This window comes from Gastrolobium bilobum, unplaced genomic scaffold (genome assembly GCF_033153095.1).
Source record: "Gastrolobium bilobum isolate Gb01-03AN ecotype WA unplaced genomic scaffold, APGP_CSIRO_Gbil_v1 utg202891, whole genome shotgun sequence".
In the NCBI taxonomy this organism is placed as follows: Eukaryota; Viridiplantae; Streptophyta; class Magnoliopsida; order Fabales; family Fabaceae; genus Gastrolobium; species Gastrolobium bilobum.
In genome coordinates, this window is record NW_026896261.1 from 11,581 (window position 1) to 21,004 (window position 9,424).

The 9,424-nt window shown below is 38.0% G+C and overlaps 1 long non-coding RNA gene across 1 annotated transcript; it reads right to left on the reverse strand.

Moving 5' to 3' along the window:
- Window positions 1-2,700: 2,700 nt before the first annotated feature.
- Window positions 2,701-4,950, reverse strand: LOC133298487 (uncharacterized). The gene is made up of 3 exons (XR_009749809.1): window positions 4,343-4,950; window positions 3,509-3,599; window positions 2,701-2,988 (listed from the first exon to the last, which is right to left on the reverse strand). It is a non-coding gene; the product is annotated as an uncharacterized LOC133298487 (long non-coding RNA).
- Between the last annotated feature and the right edge of the window lie 4,474 nt (window positions 4,951-9,424).

The following is a 9,424-nucleotide window of genomic DNA, read 5'->3' on the forward strand; positions in this document are numbered from 1 at the left end:
AAGAACCAATGTGAAAAGCTTGCTGCCTCACCACTTGCGAGCAACTTGGAGGGACATATCTCAAAGTTGGTCATCTCTCAACTTTATAAATATTAAATGTGCTAATTAAAGGTACACATCTTCACCTACATGAATAAATCTGTTTTAGTGTCTTGCATGTTCACCCCCACTTTATTTAAGTGAAGACCAATGAGTTATAACTGCACTAAATTATTTGTGTAGAGGAAGATCACATAGTCTGTCCAAATAAAAATGGTTCTGATCAAGTTTAATCCTAATTTCAGCAATCTTATATCATGCCAATGTCTAATTAACAAGATTGTTCTTAGGGCATGGAGATTTTGTGTGTGAACATGCATGCATGCATGTGTTTTCTCTCTACGGCACTTCCTCTGTTTCAAAATAATTGTCATTTTAGAAGTTTTAGTTTGTTTTAAATTGTTTGTTGCTTTAAAAAATTAAGAAAGTGTTAATTTTGTTTTCTTATTATATCCTCGTCTCTTGGTATCTTGACTAAGTGGACTGAGAGAGTGTTAATGGAGGGAGGTTGCAATTTAATCAAATGTAGTATTATTTTCCTCAAATTAAGGGTATTCAATGACTTTCTTAATCCTTGTTTAAAACCTTAAATAACAATTATTTTGAAACAGGGGGAGTAATTATTTTCTGGTTTTCAGCATTGGTTAAATATGGAATGCTTAGATTGTGAAGCCTAATTAATTCTTAAGTGAAATTATTAATTGATTCCATTTGTAAAGCTCAATATTTCACTCTATTTTTTGGTGCTTCAAAGAGTGGATTGTACGAACATTTTAGTTAAAACACATTGATCATTTTCTCTCTGATTTGAGATAAATAGGTTGTTGACGTTGAATTTCATGTATGCATATGTTGTTGATGTTGAATTTCACGTATGCATGCATAAAAATATACCCTGGCCGAGTGATCAACAAATTTCGGCAGCTGAAATTTTCTTCCTCTGTTGTGATAGGTATAATATATGTTGTATCCTAGTTTCCTTCATATTTAATCGTTTAACTCTATGGTATCGTGTGTCCTGGATTTTGTTGATACTTGCAATAGGGTGTAATTGCTAATCTTAATTAGTGTATTCATTATTATTGAAATTTAGTTTTTTGTGCATTCATTTTATTTTCTAATTTGGAATGATGATTTTGGTGATGGGTCTCGTGCTCAAATAGGAGTCTCGTAGGTTGTAATTTTTTAAAGCTAAATATTTCTGGCCTTCATCCAAATTTTACTATAGAAACCATGAAAAAAGTTCTTGTCCTTCATATCAAGGCCAGAAACTTTATTCTATATACTGTATAAATACTAACTGCTTTGCCAACCAGAGTTCAATGTCATTTTTCTGAAAAATCCTGTGGCTTCCAAATTTTTTAAGCCACACTTAGTCTTTTGGTATATCATTAGTTTTGCCTTTAATGTTATCTCTATTGCATGTCAGAATTTACAGTGCAACTTTCATTTAGGGTGTGTTTGAGGTGGGAAATTGAAAGTGCAAATAGAATGAGATGAAAAGGTTAAAATTTTCACTCTTTTTTGCTTTGTGAAGAGTAAAAAAATCACATCCTCCTTTCGTGTTATAGAAATGGTTTTAATTGGTGAGATGTAGTGTGAATGAGTCGCACTTTACTTTCAACCAACTTATATTTTTGCTGTGTCAGGCAAATGACTTTATGTATGAATTATGTACATTGTTTTGTAACTGTCCAAACAAAATAGTGGTAGCTATAAGGTGCAAATGTTTTATAGATCCTCAAGACATATAAACCTATCCACAAACAGAACTAAACGGCCAATTGCAAGTAATTCCCCCATAGCACGTGAAGCCTTTTGATGAAATACTGATGAGGTGTTTCATTTAAGGCGAACAATATCTCCTTCCACAAGGGACATTTCTGCAATTCACATGGATACATTAAACCCACGAAAAAAAATTATAAACTAATCATAATTTGCAACTAAAAGCTAATCATGGTTCGTGATATAAAATCAAGGGAAAATATATTCTTACGTTGTAGGAGAGTATTTTTCTCTCCTACACATACATCGATTTGCGTGTTTTTCTTTTTTCTTTTTTTATAAGTGGATGGGTCCTAGACATGATTGTCTCTATAGTATGAGAGAGCTTCTCTTCTATTGCATGAGATTAATAAAGCCTAAAATCAAAGTTCCATCTTGTATGCAACTTTTTCTTGGGTATTATTATGTGGGTTATTTTGATTGTTAAGTGCCAGACAGCAGACACCAGAACTGCCACTTTATGAACATACCCCCTTTTTTATAACAGGTTTAATTAAAGGGAAATATAGCTTTCCTTTCACTGCAAAAAAATTTTCTGCAGCAACACTATCTAAATCCAGGATACATGTAACATCCCCGTCTCGAGCCGGTTCAATTAACATACATATGATAAAACAGAAAACAGCGGAAGACTTAACTTACGAAAATATGAGCTAACTTTTTCTTTTTCTAACTTAATTCTTTCTCGGCGTAAACGAAAATCGGGCAGAGTTTCCTCTATAATTCGGACAACTGGGGATTTTCCAATCCCACTCGGAAGCATTTCCTGATAAACAGTTTATACAACATATCAATTCGGAAATACCAGATATCCAAATATAATCGAATACCCATACATGGGCGCATGCATAACATGGCTCCGTGCCACTAAATCTAACAGCATGCCATCAAAACATAAACCTATCTGAATACTACATCATCATATAACGTTCCTGAATACTCAAATGTACATGCATCAAACTGATAGACATGTACAAAACATATACAGGCCATATACAAAATAAAGGATCAATATCATGATCCATCAAATGCGAAAATACTAAAATCCATCAAACACTCCAAAAAGGTAGTAGCCTACAGCCACTCAAAATCCGGTCTGTCAACTGCCTCAGCCACGTGTCGTGTCCCTGCCTAGTGAGGACTCACCGGAAATCTGGGCCCCTGAAAATATGTCCCCAAAGAGGGGTGAGATTACAAATCTCAATAAGCTCCAGGTTTATAGAGAATTCTCCATACCCCTGGCTCACTCCTGCATGAAATTCAGATACAGAGTATACAAATACAACATATAACAGATATCATAACAGAACAGAGCATATATCCATATCATATCAGAGATGTGCGCCGTCATTCCCAAGGGAGGACCCCAAGCGGAAATCAACGCACGTGTTCCCGAGGGAGGACCCCAAAGCGGAACCAGACATATCAGAGGAGTACACCATCAGTCCCGAGGGAGGACCCCAAAGCGGACGTCCGGGTACTATACAATCAATGGCCAGAGATTGTTTCAGAAATCAAATTACAGAAGTCACATCAGAGCAAAACATATCATGTTATCAAATAACTCTATATGAATGCATCTATACAAAGCATCTAAATCACAGTCATACAGTCCAACCATAGTTCACTAACCATGGTGGAGCACTCAAGCAGGAAAAGACTCCTTAAACATAGAGCTTACCTCTTGAAGCTTTACCAATACGCTTACTTGTGGAACAAGTTACTTTTATCGCTTCAAGAGATTTCCGATCCTTCTCAATCCCTAGGCACACCTAGAGAATAATTTACAATGCATCAATAAAATGATGCAATACCATAATTATTTCATAAGCATACATTTTATCGCTTATTTTCCTTTCTTTGCATTTTTGCCAATCCTATGCCAATACACAAGTCTAGACCTCTTTATAACCGTTGGTGTTCTTTAATTTAATCAACCATTCCCTTAGGAATTTTCAACATAAATCATGCTATTTTTCTTCAAAACTCATCACCTTTATACAATTTATTACAACACATTTTATTTAAAATAAAATGTACAAAATATATCCCTAAATACCCTATAGGTTGAATCCTACAAGGGGAATTTCCAAAGATCCTTCTCTTTTACAATGCATTTTCGTTACTTCATTACAACTTGAAAACACCTAGGAATGCTTCCACTAAATTCCTATTTTGAGTTTAGACACCAAGTCCTTTTTTTACTTAGGCATTCTTACTAACTCATCCATTTTCACTCATTTCCAACACACTATACCTTCACAATACATAATATAATTTTTTCCACAATAACTCCTACTCACTCCATGATGGCCGAAACCTAGGAGGAAGATGCAATAGGACTTTTAAATTTTTATATCACATGTGGATGCTTACTCAACACTATAACTTCCTAAACAACAATAATCCATCATAAATTTCACATTCTAACATCAATTATTTCCCAACAAAATATGCTCATCAATTTCATAACTTAAATCATCAAAATAATATCATGGAAATAGAGGTTTCTTACCTCTAAACACTTGTAGAAAGCCTAGAGAGCAATCTCCAAGCCAAGCTCCATCCAAAAACTCACTTTTTCTCCTCCAGTGAATAGTAACTCGAAAATGAGAGGAGGAATAACTCTTCACACACTCAACTATAGCTCAAATGGATAGGTGGAATGGATTCATTGAGTGGTTTCCAATCAATTTCATGTGGTGGGTCATTGGATTTGGTGGATGGATGATGAAGAAATCAAAGAAGGAAAATTTGAAACCCTAGCCCCTTCCCCTCCATGTGCAGCTCGGCCATGCAAGAGAGAGAAGAAGAAAATCTGAAATGAATAGTGTTTCATTTAAGTGACAAGGCTATATAGGCACATGTGGCCATTTTCATCGGATGTTTTTTTATCGCGTATTTTAACTTAAATTGACCCGGAACTAACTCAAAGCTACAAACATATTTTTTATTTCCTAAAATCATTTACATTAATTTTTTATTTCCTAAGGAACAATATTCATAATTCACAGTATGGTTTTTGCACCGTTTTTGACGAAATGCACTGTGCATCACTAATTGTACTTCCTTTACTTACGAAAATTAAAACTTATAAACTTATCATTTTCTTGGGCCTATATTGACTTGCTTGGCATATATTGGACTTTCTTATTCTTATTTCATCAATTATTTATTTCTGGACTCTACCGGTTGCTTAAACAGCAGTACAAAATACCCGGTAGAAACACTATTCACGAGATTTTCACGGAAAGTGCCAGACTATACAATTTTTCGTTCTGAACTCATATTTGTCATCAGAATTTTCAAATTATGTTCCTAAAATTATTTTGCTCATTTTAAGCTCTACCGGTTAATTCACAAAACTGTAAATTCTCCGGCAGAACGCACTGTTCATAACATAGTCATGATTACAGTCAAAATACTCGAAATCGCTCACTGAATCTAATTATGGCATTTAAATCCTTAAATTAAATCTCTAACTAAGATTTACCAGTTAGGGTCATTATATTCACCCCACCTTTTAAGGATTTTGCCCACAAAATCAAATATCAAATATACATATACCTGACATCAAACTCAGGATATCGCTGGAGAATTTTATTCTCCCGCTCCCAAGTGGCGTCCTCAGGAGTCAATCCTTCCCATTGTACCTTGATCATGGGAATAGTCCTGTTTCTCAACACTTTTTCATCACGTGCTAGAACCTTAAACGGTCCCACAACAAACTTCAAGTCTTTTCTTACTTCGATATTGTCCGGCTGTACAATGTGGGATTCATCCGGCACGTATTTTCGAAGTTGACTGATGTGAAAAACACTATGCAAATTTGACAGATGTGGAGGTAAGGCAAGCTGATAAGCCACAGGTCCAACCCTTTTCCTAATCTGGTAGGGCCCAATGAACCTAGGACTCAACTTCCTCACTCCTAGAGCACGCCCAACACCCGTAGTCGGAGACAAACGGATAAATACATGATCCCCTCCTGAAAATTCAAGGGGTCTATGCTTTGCATCATAATAACTCTTTTGGCGACTCTGTGCTTTCTTCAATCGATCCTTAATCATCATAATTTGATCGGTAGTCTCTTGGACCATATCAGGCCCAAATAACTGCCTCTCTCCAATTTCTGACCAACAAGTAGGCGCCCTGCACCTACGGCCATACAAAGCTTCATACGGAGCCATGCCCAAACTGGCATGATAACTATTATTGTAGGAAAATTCCACTAGAGGACGATATTTATCCCATGCATTTCCCTGCTCTAAGGCACAAGCCCTCAACATGTCCTCCAGGGTCTGAATAGTCCTCTCAGTCTGACCATCAGTCTGGGGATGATAAGCCGTGCTCAGCCTCAACTGTGTACCGAAGGCCTGTTGCACTGCATCCCAGAGTCTAGAAGTAAATTTAGGGTCCCGATCACTAATGATACTTTCAGGAACACCATGAAGTTTCACAATCTCTCTTACATATATCCGAGCCAACTGCTCTGTGGAGAAACTCGTTTTAACTGGTATGAAATGTGCAGACTTTGTCAATCTGTCAACAACTACCCAGATGGAATCAAAACCAGCCTGAGTTCTCGGTAATGCTACTACAAAATCCATAGAAATACTGACCCATTTCCATTCCGGAATATCCAAGGGCTGCAGTAATCCAGATGGTCTCTGATGCTCAATCTTAACTTTCTGACATGTCAAACACTTACTCACAAATAGAGCAATGTCTTTCTTCATTCCCGACCACCAGAAATTCCGTTTCAAGTCTTGGTACATCTTGGTAGCACCAGGATGGATAGTGTACTTACCCATGTGACCCTCAGTTAATACCTCATCTACCATCTGACCTTTTGGAACAATGATTCGATCCTTGTAAAACTTAAGACCGAACCTATCAGTGGACACAAAGTCCTGCTCTTTCATAGACTGAATCTCTTCATCAAGCAATTGAGCTTCTTTAATCCGCTCAACTAATGAATTCAGGACTACCGTAGTAGTCAATAAATGCGGACTATCTTCTGTATTCACAGGAATGTGGAGATCCCTGAATTTCTCAATCAAATTATACTCGGAAATCATCAAATTGGCCATACCAAGCGTCTTTCTGCTTAAAGCATCAGCTACTACATTGGCTTTACCAGGGTGATATTGCAATTCAAAATCATAATCCTTCAGAAATTCCACCCATCGGCGTTGCCTCATATTTAGCTCCTTCTGATCAAACAGATACTTTAGACTTTTGTGGTCACTGTAGACAATAAAATCGGCCCCGTATAGAAAGTGTCGCCAAATTTTCAAAGCGAACACTACGGCTGCCAACTCAAGATCATGTGTCGGATAATTCTCCTCATGCGGTTTCAACTGCCGAGAAGCATAAGCGACCACCTGACGGAACTGCATTAACACACAGCCTAACCCAAACTTAGAAGCATCACAATACACCACAAACTTACTTGTAGGATCCGGCAATATTAATACCGGAGCTGTAGTCAACTTCCTTTTTAGCTCTTGAAAGCTTACTTCACATTCTTGGGTCCACACAAATGGGTTCCCTTTACGGGTTAACCGTGTCAAAGGTAAAACCATCCGTGAGAATCCCTCAATAAAACGCCTATAATATCCAGCCAAACCAAGAAAACTCCTGATCTCTGTAACATTTTTAGGACGTTCCCATTCTACCACTGCTTCAATCTCGCTCGGGTCCACTGCCACTCCTTCAGATGAGATGACATGGCCCAGAAATTGTATCTCGGAAAGCCAGAATTCACATTTTGATGGTTTAGCATACAACTGATGCTCTCTCAGAATCTGCAAAACAACCTTTAGATGCTCAGAATGCTCTTCTTTACTCTTTGAATATATCAGTATGTCATCTATAAAGACCACCACAAACTGATCCAGATAGGCTTTAAAGATCCGATTCATATAACCCATGAAAACGGCTGGTGCATTTGTAAGCCCAAAAGGAATAACCAGATACTCATAGTGCCCATAACGGGACCTGAAAGCTGTCTTCGGAACGTCATCCGGCTTTACCCGGATCTGATGATACCCGGACCGGAGATCAATCTTAGAAAATACAGTCGCACCACGCAACTGATCCAACAAATCATCTATACGCGGCAAAGGATACTTATTCTTAACAGTAACCTTATTCAACTGTCGGTAGTCTGTACATAATCTCATAGACCCATCCTTCTTCTTAACAAAGATCACCGGGGCTCCCCAAGGAGACACACTCGGCCTAATAAAATTCTTTCCGGATAAGTCTTCAATCTGCTTCTTCAATTCGGATAATTCCAGAGGTGACATCCGGTATGGGGCAAGAGAGATAGGTCCCACACCAGGCAATAAGTCAATTGCAAATTCAATTTCCCTTTCTGGAGGGAAGTGCGGAATTTCATCCGGAAAGACATCCTCAAATTCAGAGACAATCGGAATAACAGAAACTGGCTCCTTGTTGACGCCAACCAAACCTCCTAATAAAACATACCCGGAATCTCCTTCCTTCAAGGCCTTTACCACCTGAAGTACAGACAAATAAGGAGACTCCCTTTCTTCATCTTGAGATGAGACAGAAATGGTTTTACTGCAGCAGTCAATCTTCACACAGTACTTGGACAACCAATCCATCCCCAGAATTAAATTCACAGAAGCAAGGTGCAAGACAATAAAGTCGGCAGAATATTCCCTGCCTTCATAAAGGGGCAGTCCCTAATAAAATGCCCAGGTTGGCCACATTTGTAACACAATCTTTGCTCTTTTCTGCAAACCCCAGCATGGACTTTACCACATGTAGCACATAGAGAAGCAGGCTTAATATTTCCAGGCTTAGAATTTCCCGCCTTTTTGAACTTACCATCAGACTGTCTAACCTGCAACCCTTTTCCTTTAGAATTCCCAGAAGTGTTTTTAGGACCAGAATTAGGAGCAGATTGGTCCTTATGCTTCCTTCTGTAATATTCTTGAATATTTTTACAATTTTTAACAAGTGCAGCAAAAGTATCAAATGAGTCACCTGCAAGTTTTTCAGAGATGTTATCATGTAATCCTATATGAAATTTAAAAATCAAGTCATCCTCTGTAGGTGGAGCTCTCTGGAAATGAGAGTATTTGGCCAGCTTATTGAACTTATTCAAGTATTCATCAATAGACATCTGACCCTGCTTTAGTTCTTCAAATTCACCCTTCTTCCTTATCCGGGCTTCAGCCGGAAAGTATTTCAGCAAGAATTGCCTTTCAAATAAAGGCCAGGTAATAGCATAACCCTGACATTCCAAGGGCAGATGGGTATTTCTCCACCAATCAGCTGCATCATTCTGCAACATATAAGAAGCATACAACAATTTCTGCTGATCATCACACTCCATGACAGTAAAAATGCGATCCAATTCTTCTAACCACTGAATTGCAGCAATAGGATCAATGCCTCCTTTATAATTTGGTGGTGCATGTTTTGGAAGGCATTTAGCATTTCTTTTCTCTTTGCTCTCTGTTAGTGGCTGGCTGTGCCACACCACCCCTGTGACTAGATTCTTCAATTCACATCATTATTTCCTTCACCCTGCACAACAATGGGATTATGAGGGAGGAACAGG